The sequence below is a fragment of the Notamacropus eugenii genome, chromosome 2 (assembly GCF_028372415.1).
Source record: "Notamacropus eugenii isolate mMacEug1 chromosome 2, mMacEug1.pri_v2, whole genome shotgun sequence".
Taxonomy (NCBI): domain Eukaryota; kingdom Metazoa; phylum Chordata; class Mammalia; order Diprotodontia; family Macropodidae; genus Notamacropus; species Notamacropus eugenii.
In genome coordinates this window covers 354,238,389-354,251,814 of record NC_092873.1, presented here as the reverse complement: position 1 = coordinate 354,251,814, position 13,426 = coordinate 354,238,389, and the positions used below count along the sequence as shown (strand labels likewise).

Here is a 13,426-nt window from a genome sequence, read left to right as displayed (position 1 = left end):
CACCCTCAGATACCTAGGTAGAAGCAGAGATGCAAAGATGGACAGATAGACTCCTAGACACAGGCAGGATTAAACACAGAAAGGCTGCACATGCATTCCCAAACACACACACGCACAGATATACTCACAGATAGACACACATAGTCTCCTCTTGAGATACTTGAACGCAGCACCAAGGACTCAGGGAAGACCCTCTCACTCAGATTCTCAGACACACATAGACTCAGATAAACTCCCAGATTTGACATAGACATGTAACAGCCCTGGTGGACTGATGGTTGAGCCTGAAAGGGGAAACGAAGATGTTTACCCCCCCAAACCTGGGATGTGTGTGGGAGGGTGTGTATGGTACATGAGGGTATATATGTGATTGTAATCAGTACCCCGCTCCCTGAGGCACTCCCAAAGGGATGGCTAAGTAACCAGGGTCAGAGGTCACCCCCTAGGAGGTAGGGCAGTGGGGGAGGGGAGCAGCCTGGAGCTGGGGGCTGCCTGGCAGTACTTCAAAGACCCTGTTGCCGGGCGCGCTTCCTGCGGGGGGAGGGGTCGGCATGGGGAGCTGGGACCGGGGGGAAGGAGGAGGGGAAGATAGGGGCGGAGGACAGACTGGGAGAGGGGCTTGAGGTAGGGGGAAGAGTACAGACTCTCCCTCCGCCTTTTCTTTCCCCCTTTCCCCTGGCGGACGTTTCCACCGCCCTCCCGCCCCCTTTTCTCCTGCACCTGTTCGACCGGAACATCTAGGGGCTAAGAAGCCCCCTACCCCCCACCATTGCCCCCCGCTTCGGATCACTGCCTTTCCGGGGAGGGCAATCCCTCGTCCCAGGGGTCCAGGAGATTGAGTAAGGGGGCGTCGCCTCCTTTCCCTCCTCCGTGTCCCCCTACCCCAGCCCAGTTTCCCATTGGTTCCGCTGCGGGTAGGGGTGGGGGTGGGGAAGAGAACTTGTCCTTGACCTGGAATCCGGAGTTGGGGGATTTACTTTCACTAATCCATGGGATCTGGGGGAGGACTCGGGGAGGTGGAAGAAGAGAAGGATGAGAATTCCGGGAGTGGAGTCGGGTTGAGAGGGGTTGTTCCTACGGCATCCACCCTGCCCCCAAATATTGGCACCCACGTGGCTGTCTCCCTCCGGATCTAAGGGTCTTTTCCCTGGAAAGCGCGGGGCAGGAGGGCAGCAGGAGGGCAGCAGCAGGGCCGGGACATTGGGATGGGGAGCAGGTTCCGGAGGGAATGCTCGAAACTTTTTTCCCCCAATTTACGACCCCGGGAAGGGTTCATAGAAAATACTGTTATTTGTTCTTCACAACAACCCCGGGAAGTAGGTATTATAATGATCCCTATTTTACAGATGAGGAAAACGAGGCAGGTGGAGTAACTTGGCCAGGGGTCATACAGCTAAGGAAGGTGAGGCTGATTGCAAGTCGAGCGCTCTGTTGACTTGAGCCAAGAATACAAACTTCTTGGAAGCAAGATTTCTATGTATTTATTTTGGTCACTGCCAAGCAGCAGAACCTTATTACATAGTAGGTGCATTTAAAAAATACTTGTCACTATCTGAGATTTCTCTTTCTTCTTGCACCCGTGCTCTTTGTTAATTGAGTGTGTGTGTGGGGGGGGGGGTGCTTATTTTCTACAGACCCTCAATTATTTTCTCTACAAAATTAGTGGTCCCAACCCAAAAAGCTGAGATTCATTCAACAGCTAAACATATATTAAAGACCTACTATGTGCAAACTGCATGCAGTTTGACACTGAGGGGATAGGAGCAAGACCTAATCCCTAATCTCAAGCAGTTTTCCTTAGTAGGTCAGAGAAGACCGTCCAAATACCTATGTAAAGTGTGAAAGAGATAAGATAAGAAAAGCACAAAGTATTGAGCACGTCAGTCAACAGACCCAGGTCCAAATTCCACTCCTATCTCCAGAGAAGATGGACTCGGGGTGAGGATACAGGCGAGAATTTGTTTTGCTCGGTTATGCAGATTTATTTACGAGAGTTTTTTTTTCTCTTTTCAATAAGGGGAGAGGCAAGGAGAGAAAATGTTTTTTGTTCATTTAAAAAAATCTCACTCCTAATGCTAGCTGTGTGGCCATACATTAAAATTTCTGAGCCAGAGTTTTTTCACCTATGAATGGGGGTGTTACGTATCTCATACGATTGTGAAGAAAGGACTTGGTAATGCTTTTAAAAAACCATACATATATGCGTGTATATAGATATACGCACACATATACATAAACATGTGTATACACATATAGTACATATGTACGTATATACATACATATATACACATACACACATCTATATGAAATGAAAAGTTCAGAAGAATCACTGCGAATCAGACTTTTCAGAGGAAGTGGTGTTTGTGCTGGGTCTTAAAAGACTGATACACCCTTTCAACGTTGAAACGAAGGAAAGGATGGAGCCAATCTCTTCCTGAAAGGGCTTGGCAAAAGCTGAGTAGGAAGGAAAGAAAAAGTTGGAAAAGCAGGTCGTACTCCGAACTGGAAAGGGCTCTGAACGCCAGGACAGTGGCTAATGGGGAGTCAAGGTGTTCGTAGACAAGCCGGGGAGGGGGTGGGGGTGGGGGTGGGGCTGACTTGGTTAGAGCAGAGCATGAAGATTAATCTGATGTGATGTTGAACTTGTTGTTGGGGAAAACAAGATTTCAGGATGGCGGTCAGTCTCCAGTTTAATCGGCCGTAGGAAATCGTGGAAGCTATCACCGACAGCGCCCACGGTCCCTCGTGTTCAAACTCCCAGTTTCCAGGAAGGGCTCGGACCGTAGGTTTCCCCGATTAAATTCTCAGCCTTTCTCTAACTTTCCCCTTTTTTTCTTTCACGTCGCAATCTATCCCATTTCCGTCCTTGACTAAGTCTCAGTCTCACGGCCCAGCTCCAAACAGGCTGGGGCAGATCAGACAAACAAAAAATTATTTCCTTGGCTCAGCCCGCCCTTCCCTCTCTCCCCCCCCCCCTCCCCTCTCTACTCCAGTCCCCGGAGCCAGAAGGGGATTGTGGGGCAGGAGCCGCCGCCGCCGCCACCGCCGCCGCGAAGCTGAGGCGGAAACTCCGCATTTTCTCTCTGCTGCTCGGGCCCGCCCGTGCCGCCTTGGCCACCCCGCCCGCCCGCCGCCCCACAGCCCCGGGCCGCAGGGGTCCTCGCTTTCGACTCCCAGCCAGGCACTGGGGCCGGGGGTGGGGGGCGGCCCCGGGGGACCAGGCGGCTCCTGCGGAGAGTTTCCGCGAAGCTGCCCGCGCCGGTTCCAGGAAGGGAGCGGGGGAGGTGGTTGTTTCGGTTTTGTCTACGCTCCTGCTTCAGTAACTCATCCCTGCGCGTCCCGGAGAAGCCATCGGCCCGCCCTCAACAGCACCGCCCTGCCGGCCCCCCACCCCCACCCTGCCAGCTGCTTCCAGCCCCGAGAAAGTCCCGGAGCCTTGCCGGCTGGGAGCCCGGTCTCCGGGAAAGGACGTAGTCCACGCTGATTTGCGTAGATTTGCGTCTCATTTGCATGCCTGTTTCTCCTGGAAAAGCGAAGTCTCCGCCCCCCGGGGTGCGCGCGCCCGGGTCGCGCTCGCCGGCTCTCGGACTGCCCCCTTGTAAATTCCCCCTCTGGCTCCGGTACGTCCCCTGACGCCCTCACCCCTTCCCTCCGCGCCTTATTTTAGGGTGAGCCTGGGCAAAAAGTAGAGGTTGGACTGCCCGGATCTGGAGAACCGAGGGCTCTGCCCTCAGCCCCTCAGTCATGTAGGATACCGCGGAAACCAGCAAGGGGTCTTTACAAGGAGAGTTCAAGTTAGTGATTAGGTGGTAAACAAGGGGATTCATCCATTTTGTAAAAGAGATCGATAGTGTTTCTCTCACGAGCGGTCCTCCCTTAGTCTTTGTTTTGTGCTCAGTTTATAACAGTTTTTTTCAATAACTTCTAGGACAGAATACACCTTGTTCCAATACGCAAAGTTGAATGGGACGGGGTGTCAGGGACCCTTCTGGGAGACAGGAGCTAGGATTTTGAGTGGTAAAGGACCCATAGGGCTGTTAGTCCAGAGCCGAAGGAGACAGAGTGACGTGGACCTGACTCAGAAGGCTGGAAAGGACTTCATAGGATATTTATTCTAGATTTTAATGAGAAAAGGTGGCTGAGCGCTGTATGAAACTGTCTTAGAAAATTTTGAGAAGTCCTTATAGGTCACTTCATTCCCACCTCCCTCCCAAATCGGGAATCCCATCTACCTCATCCTTGATAGCATTCTAAGGGAATCTGGCCTGGTAAGTATTGGGACTGTGTGTATGTATGGAGGGAAGGAGTGGCTTGGTCCAGGGCAGGGAACCTGCACCCTTAAGGCCACTGTACTTGAGGACCTAGAGGACCACATGTGGCCTTCAGGTGGTGGTGGGTTCCCCACCCTGGGCCTATGGATGGATACTTTCTAATGAATTCTAATTCTAACTCAGTCTCCCGTGAGGGGAAGGATGAAAGAATTAAAGAAAAATGAGTGGAATGGGGGCTTTGGAAAGAACTCTTCATGATATGGGGGAATTATAACAGCTACGAAACATATGTTTGGTACTATGTATTTTTTTTCAAGCTGAACATCCTTTATTTTTTCTTTTTTTAGAAAAAAATGTTTTGTTGATGTGTATTTTTTTTTATGTTTTACTGTACATTCATTTCTGAATAGATTCCTTCCATATTACCTCCTGGTAAAAATCAGTGTGGAGTAGCAGAAATAGAGCAGACCTTGGTCCCCAAGAAGGCTGAGTGTTGCCTGTGGTGCCATCTTTATTAAGAAACCCCACTGGAGTCATTTAATCTTTCATTTCCCCAGACGACTCTTTCTGAGTTGCAGAGAAGGTGCTCCTTTGTGTTAGTAGGGAGTTTTCTCTTCTGAAAATTGTTTACGTCAATGAAATTGTGGGTCTAGTTCCTATCCCTCCCCTTCTCCCCTACCCAGAGAGCCTACCCATTATAACAAAGACTTTTTAAAAAGGAAAAAAAGGAGCTTTATATTTTAAAAATTATATTTATTTCTGTTAACTGAGTTCAAAGGGGGTTTCAGACACAACTTTGTAACCTCTGCCAAGCTATTTGGAAGCTTTGTGGATACAGCGTGTTGGACTGAGAGGCATGAAGACTTTGGTTCCCCAGATCCTTATTTTTGTTACCCAGGACAAGTTATTTAACTCTTCTAGGCTTCCATTTCCAGATCTTAAAGGCCCCCTCTTCTAAAGTCAGTAAGCATTTATAAAGCACATACTATGTGCCTAGCAATATGCTAAAGTCCCTTCAAATTTGAAATATGTGATCCTATGAAGTTCATTTTTCTCTTCTGTAAAATGCCAGCCAAGCTCAACACTCTGCTGAAACAGATTAAAATACAACTTGGAAATATTTAAGAAAATAAATAAAAATGTAATAGAACACAGATAAATGTTAATATGTGGTTTTCCAAGTCAGTATGTACCTGCAGGGATCCTTCTATGTGGCTTCTCTTTGAGTTTGATACCACTGGGTTAGATGACCTCTGAAGTCCCTTCCAACTCTAAGACCTTTGATCCTTGACCTTTCAAGGTACAGTAGAAAAAAATCTGTTGATTTGGAATCAGAGGTCTTGGATTCAAATCCCTGCTCTGCTACTTTAGTGACCTGGGGTGAATCATGTGATCAATCACATAGGCTTCACTTCTCTCATCTACAAAATGCGGATGTTGGATTAGAAGATCTCTTAAGGTTACTTCCTTTAAGCTCTAAATCTATCATTCTATGACCTTATGTGATCCTTTCTATTTGCATGAGGTAGGGGAAGGGTGGTGCTGTTTATGCCATGACCTCTGGAAGCTGCTTTAGCTTGGACTGTTCCTTTCTTTTTCTGGGGTGGCTTTGGGCCAGAGAAAGGCAGGAGAACTGCAAACTTACTCTAGACATATAAATTATAAATCAACATAACTGCTTTCTTTCCTTATATTTCACTGTTCTGCATGCATAACTTGGCATTCAAGGCCTTCAGACTGCTCCAACCTATGTTTTCTTGGCTTTATCTCTCTCTCACTGCTCCCCTAGGAATGTTCCACTTAGGCTAAATTGATCTATTCCTTCCCCTCTCCCCTGCAGATACCTCTTTGCTCTTTCAGTTTATCCTTCTTGGAGTCCTTTCTACACTCATTTTTCCTTAACTAAATTCAACCAGTCATTCAAGGGGTTATTAAAGGCTATTTACCTGTAGAAGGTCTCCTCAAACTATCTGAGCCCACAGTGACGTCAGCCTCCTTTGAATTTCTTTTTTTTTTTTTTAATTTTATTTTTTAATGTTTAACAATCACTGCCATACAATTGAGATTTTATCCCCCCCCACCTACCCCCCCACTACCCCCCTCCCTCCCCGCGACTGCATACAATTCTGTATAGATTCTACATATACTTTCCTATTGAGTATATTTTCACTATAGTCATGCTATGTAGTCAGACTAAAATAAATGAAAGAAATCGTACAACAAATCAGAACATGATACACAAACACATACACATACACAAACATGATCTGCTACATTTTGTGAGTGACTTACATATTTCTTTCTCTGAGTGTGGAAGGTGTTTTGCCTTGAGAACCACCTTTGGGATTTTTTTTTTTTATAAGAAGTTTTTGCGTTATTACAAAAATCCAAGTCTACCAGAAAAAACTCTCAGACACTGTGGTTGTTGCTGTGCACAAAGTTCTCCTGGTTCTGCTGCTTTCACTCAGCATCAGGTCATATAAGTCCTTCCAGGCCTCTCTGAAGTCTTCTTGTTCATCATTTCTTATGGCACAATAGTACTCCATTACATTCATATACCATAATTTATTCAGCCATTCCCCAATTGATGGACATCCCCTTGACTTCCAGTTTTTGGCAACTACATAGAGTACTGTTATAAATATTTTTGTACATGTGGGACCCTTTCCCATTTTTATGATCTCTTGGGGATATAGTCCTAGTAGCGATATTGCTGGGTCAAAGGGTATGCACATTTTTGTAGCCCTTTGGGCATGGTTCCAAATTGCTCTCCAGAATGGTTGGATGCGCTCGCAGCTCCACCAACAATGAATTAGTGTTCCAACTCTCCCACATCCTCTCCAGCATTTATCGTTTTCTTGTTCTGTCATGTTTGCCAATCTTATAGGTGTGATCCTTTGAATTTCTTTATGAATTTCTACATCTAATTCAATGTTCCATATAGCTAGGAATATTAAAAAACAAATTGTACAAGGCAACTAGGTGGATGCTGGGGACTTAGAAATTATTTTATTAGAATGTCTGTGCCTCTTTTTGTAGCCCTAATGCTTAGCATATAATAAGTTCTTATTAAATGCTTACTGATTGATTATAAGTGTGGGTATGTGTGTATATGTGTGTGTGTATATATATGGAGAAAGAAAGCTGGACAGTGATTCCTTTTGAAAAAAATTATCAATATCTTTTATATATCACATTAATTTCTAAATACATTCCTCATTCCTCCACTACTCAAATAACTATTCCTTATAATTTTTTTTAAAGAGGGGAAAAAACCAAACTTGTTTAGCAGCAACTTAGTCTGATGGTGTATGCAATGTTCCATACCCACGGTCCTCTACTACTTCAAAGAAGGGAGGAAGATGCATTTTTTGTCTCTTCTAGAATAAATTTGGTTGTAGTAGTTACATAACAGTTACATAACATTCAGTTTCCATTTTTCCGAGCTAGGTGTAGCAGTGGATTAAACTTTGGACCTGGAATGAGGAAGATCTGGGTTCAAATTTGGTCTTAGATGTTTACTGGCTGTGTAAGCCTGGGCAAGTCACTTAACCTCTGTTTGCCTCAGTTTCCCCATCTATAAAATGGGAATACTATAACAGCATCTGCATTCCAGGGTTGTTGCGAAGCTCAAATGAGAGAATTTATATTTCCTGTTGTTTTCCATACATCTCAAATTGAATGTCTAGTAGACATCTTAAACTCAACATACTCAAAACTGAACTGATTATTTTTTCCTCCTAAACCCTCCTATGCCTCATAACTTCCCTATTGTTAGCCACCCCATTCTCCTAGTCCCTCAGGTTCACAACCTAGATGTCATCTCTGACTCCTTGCTATCTCTCACCCCCCATATCCAATCTGCTATCTCTCACCCCCTTATATCCAGTCTGTTGACTAGTCCTGCCACTTTGACATCTCTCTAATACACCTCCTTTTCTTCTCTGACATGGCCACCACCCTAGCACAGACACTCATCACCTTGTGCTTGGACTATTTTAATAACATGACAGTTGGTTTGCCTGCCTCAAGTCTTTCCCCACTCCATTCAATGCTCCATTCAGTGGTTTTCCAAAAGTATAGTTCTAACCATGTCATCTGTATCTCCCACTCCATAAACTTAAGTGGTTTCCTATCACCTCTAGGATCAAATACAAAATCCCGTCATCCAGGAGACTTCAAAACCTAGGGCCTCCTTCCCACCTTTCCAGTCTTTTTATACCTTACTCCCCCACACATACTCTAATCCAGTGACACTGGTCTCCTGGAGTTCCTCAGACAAGACACCCCATCTCAGCTCTAAGCACTTTCTCTGGCTGTCTCTTATGCCTGCGACTCTCTCTCTTTTCTGCCTCCCAGCTTCCCTGGCTTCCTTCAAGTCCCTCCATTTCTACAGGGAGCTTTTCCCAATCCCTTTAAATTCTAGTGGCTTCCCTCTTTTAGTTATTTCCTGTTTTTTCATGTATATAGCTTGTTTGTACATATTTGTTTGCTTATCTCCTCCATTAGATTGTTAGCTCTTGTGAGGGAAGGGAGTGTCTTTTTGCCTCTTTTTGTCACATAGTATGCATTTAATAAGTGTTATTGACTGATATTTGTAAAGTGCTTTGCAAACCTGAAAGCACTATATAAAGAAATGGTAGCTATTTAACAGTGTAGCCATTGTGTGTATTGTATACCTTGTCGTTGTTCAATCGTTTTTTTTCAATTGTGTCCCACTCTTCCATGACTCCATTTGGGGTTTTCTTGGAAAATGTACTGGAGTGATTTGCCATTTTCTTCTCTAGTTCATTTTACAGATTAGGAAACTGAGGCAAACAGGGTGAAGTGACTTGCCCAGGGTCACACAACAAATAAGCATCTGAAGCCAAATTTGAACCCAGGAAGATGCTGGCAATCTATCCACTGGGCCAACTCACTGCCTCCGTTGCATACCTAAGTTTTTCTTAATTCACTTTGCATCATTTGTTCATCTAGTCTTTCCTTGCTTCTCTGTATTCTGCCAGTTGTTTCTTGAGGCAAAGTTATTGGTCCTCTTCAAGAAGGAAGGACAAACAACCGGGCAAAGTAATGCTCTGTTAGATTTGTGTCTTGCAGTTTGTTTAGCCACTTCCCAGTCAAAGCGCTGCTGTTACGAAAGGTGCTGCTCTGAGGGACCTTTCTTTCTATCACTGACCTCCTGGAAGTTAGGCCTGCCAGCAGGGTCACAGGTTATGTATATTTTGGTCAGTAGTATAGGAACTCCTGGAGAGGAAACTTTCTTCAACCCAAAGCAGCTCAGCAGCTGTTGTGCAATTTATAGCTTCAGACAGTTGCCTGGGGCACTGGTAAGGGTAAGCCTCTAGCCTAGGGCCACACAGAATCTGTGAGGGAAAGTCAGGGCTTACTGATTTAGAGGTCAAGGTAACTCTGAATCCATTGTTGTTATTCAACCATGGCTAACTCTTTATGACCCCATTCGGGGTTTTCCTGGAAAAGATACCAGAGTGGTTTGCCATTCTTGCTCCAGCTCATTTTCTAGATGAGGAAACTGAGGCAAACAGGGTTAAGTGATTTGCCCAGGGTCACACAGCTAGGAATTGTATGAGACCAGATTGGAACTCAAGAAGAGGAGGATTCCTGACTCCACATCTGGTACCCTATCCTCTATGCCACCTAGTTGCCCATCATTATCCCATTCAAAATGCCTGCCCTCAAGGAGCTTATATTTGAGTGGTGGATAGTGACACTTGCTCAGGTACCAGCAATGTAATTTGAGGAGAAGGAGGAACTTAGATTCAGGGAAGACCTGACGGTGGTGCTTGAGTCAGGATTCTGACAGGATGAGTTGAGGAGGTATGGCCATACCTCGTATCCGGTACCTAAGGTCTTTTTTGTTACCTTTGAAAAAAAATGCATGCATCTTTTCTCTCCAACTAAATTGAGAGCTCCCTAAGAACAAGTCCATATCTTACTCTTTATATCCCCTTCAAGGTCCTATTTTGCATAGTGACTTGAAGTTGTTGATCACTGAATAGATAGATGATCAATAACCTTCAGTAGCTCCCTATTGCCAAAGGATAACATGACGAATCTTTAGTGGAAGATTTAAGGCCCTTCAAGACCTGACTATGAATGATCTGCTTTTCTAGACTTGTTCTTCCTTTTCACACATTTCTGGATTTCTAAGCAAACCACTTTTTCCTATTTCTGTGCAAAAGGGCAGCTAGGTGGTGCAGTGGATAGAGCACTGGATAGAGCACTGGACCTGGAATCTGGAAGATTTAAGTTCAAAGGTGGCCTTAGACACTTCTTAGCTGTCTGACCTTGGGCAAGTCATTTAACCTTGTTTGCCTCAGTCTCTTCATCTGTAAAATGAGGTGAAGAAGGAAATGACAAACCACTAGGTACGTGACCCTGGGCAAATCACTTAACCCTGTTTGCTTTAGTCTCCTCATCTGCAAAATGAGCTAGAGAAAGAAATGGTAAACCACTCCCATATGTTTGCCAAGAAAACCCCAAATGGGGTCACTGAGAGTCGAACACTACTGAAATGACTGAAAGGCAACAAATTTCTGTGCAACAGGGATGAGCCAGGAGAATGGATCTCTTTTTCTTTGAGGTAGATGGGTGTTGAAATGGATAGAGTGCTGGACTTAGATTCCAGAAAGATATGAGTTCAAATCATGCCTCAAACACTCATCAATGGTATGACCCAGACAACTTTCTTAACCTCTCAGCCTTAGCTTCCTCCATCTGTAAAATGAGGTACAATAGCACCTATCTCACAGAGTTGTGAGGATCAAAGAAGATAACCTATGTAAAGTGCTGTATAACAATAATAGCATTTACAAAGCTCCTACTATGGGCCAGGCACTGTGCTTTACAAATATTATTGAATATTTGATCCTCACAATAACCCTAGAGAGAGGTGCTACAATCCCCATTTTACAATCAAGGAAAAAGAGGTGAAATGAGTTGTCCAAAATCATATAGCTAATTAAATACCCAAGGTCAGATTAATTCTGGTCTTCCTGATTTTAGGACTATCTCTCTATAAATTTCAACACCTAGCCATCTATAGAAATGTTCGTTATCATTATTCTTTTCACTGTACTTGATAGGTGAGAGCAGAATAAGTTCCTTTATATCTTAATGATTGTTTTTGCCCTTTGATTAGCAAGCTTTCCTGAGAGGAATTGAGACAGTATAGGTCAGTGGAAAGAGTACTGAATTAGGAGTCATGATATCTGGATTCTAGCCCTGTAATATGACTGTGGATGGGTTACTTCTCTGTCATTGAGATGGCATGGGGGGAAGAACACTTTCCCTAGAATCAGAGAACTCCAGACTTCAAATTTGGGCAGGTCACTTAGTCCCTTTGGCCTCACTTTCTTCATGTGTAAAATGAAGGGGTCCGACTAAAAAGCTTTTGGAACCCCTTTCAGCTTCAAAGCTTTGATCTTCTCTGAGCCTCAGTTTCTTTCTCCATAAGATGATTGGGTTGGATTAGATGGTATCTAATGTACCTCCTAGATCCAAAGTTCCAGGGCATTATTCATGGCCACAGAAACACAGAATAGGAGAGGTAGAACAGGCCTTTGAGGCCACCCAGTCCAAGTGATACAGGAAAGGATTCCCCACTATAACGTGTCCTGCAGGTAAGCAGCTATCTTCTACTTAAAGTGCTCCAAAGAGGGAGAACCCACGATTCCATCTGAATTTTTAAGAAGTCTTTTTCTTCTTGACAGCAAACTCAATTTTGTCTCCAGTTTCAGAGAAAACTTCTCAAAAGGAACAGATGAAACAAAGAACCCAGAGACTGATCCTCACCAGTCCTCTAATATGGAGGAAGGTTATAATACTGATGATGCAACCTGAGTCCCAAGACCTGTTGCTATGGAACTCTCTCCTCCTTGGTGAAAATGAGTGCCTTGCCCTGCTTGAGGTTATGGGCAGAGTTGGCAAGAGTAGGAGAGTGGAGAATGTTGGGTTTTCTTCAGGTGGCTGAGTGTCTTCAGATTTAGGGTTCTTCTGGCTTCCCATTTGGAGAAAGAAGATGGAAGATAACAACCCCATTTCAGGTTGCTGAAGGAAAAGACAAGAAGAGCTGACAGTCTCTATCATATCCCTATTCCCAGCTTGCTACCCCAGTGACTTTGAGAATTTCCCCTTGGATGAAATCTAGCTTTCTCTTTCTCTGTTAAGTTGAATTACCTCAATACCAGTGGGAAAGCTCCTTTACTCAGTATTGCCTGGTCTATGTTCTATGTATACTTTCTCTGAATTATTTTGCTATTGAATTGGATAAATGAGTTTCTTTTGATAATTGCTATGTGTGTTCATTGTGGAATTAGTATTTGTAGGAAAAGGGTCAAGCCTTGGATAGAAAGCTTGGAGTCCTACTTTTCCCATTAATGAAACAACAATTCGAAGTAAGATTAAACCTGAAAACCTCACCCCCAAGACAAATAATATTTAAGGGAGCAGACAGATATAATTCTAACCTGGTATACCCTCTCTGTGAGGAGAGCAGAGTGGCCAAACCATCTGTCCCCAACCTCTTGCTTCCTCTCCTGGCAGGAATTAAAGTCTCCCTTGGAGAAGGGGTGGGGGTGGAGAGAAGAGGCTACAGATGTCTGTTCTGGCTCTCTTTGAGCTACGCAGCTACACCCTGCCTCCTCCCAGTGCTACATACAGTGCTACACCTCACAACACTGATAATAATAACAGCTAGCATTTGTACAGTGCTCTTGAACCTGAGGAGGTGGGTGCTATTATTCCTGTTTTACCAGAGCAAGGAAACAAAAGTCAAATGGCTTGCCTAGGTCATACAGCTAGGAAGTGTCTGAATTCAGATGTGAACTTCAGGTGTTCCTGATCCCAGGATCAATGCTTCATCCATTGTATTGCTTAGCTGCCTTTAGTTTTTAACAAACATGAACTTGACTCATATTTCACCCTATTCATCACCACATATACATATGCACTGCCCTCACACACTTCCACCCCTGTGGTTACTATTCATCTTTCAAGGCTCAGCTCAAATGCCACTCTTTTCAGAAAGCCTTTCCTAATTTCCCCCACCAGAAAATGATCTCATCTTTGAATGATCATAGCACCAGCTAGGTGACTCAGTGGATAGAGCAGTGGGCCTGTAATCAGTCAGACTTTGT

At 44.5% G+C, this 13,426-nt stretch overlaps 1 long non-coding RNA gene across 2 annotated transcripts; it reads left to right on the top strand.

Moving 5' to 3' along the window:
* The first annotated feature begins 3,199 nt into the window (after positions 1–3,199).
* LOC140528421 (uncharacterized) lies at positions 3,200–12,579 on the top strand. Of its 2 annotated transcripts, none has more exons than XR_011975185.1 (2): positions 3,200–3,620; positions 12,002–12,579. It is a non-coding gene; the product is annotated as an uncharacterized lncRNA (long non-coding RNA). The 2 variants fall into 2 exon arrangements; XR_011975184.1 differs by having other exon boundaries at positions 3,565–4,268.
* Positions 12,580–13,426: the final 847 nt, after the last annotated feature.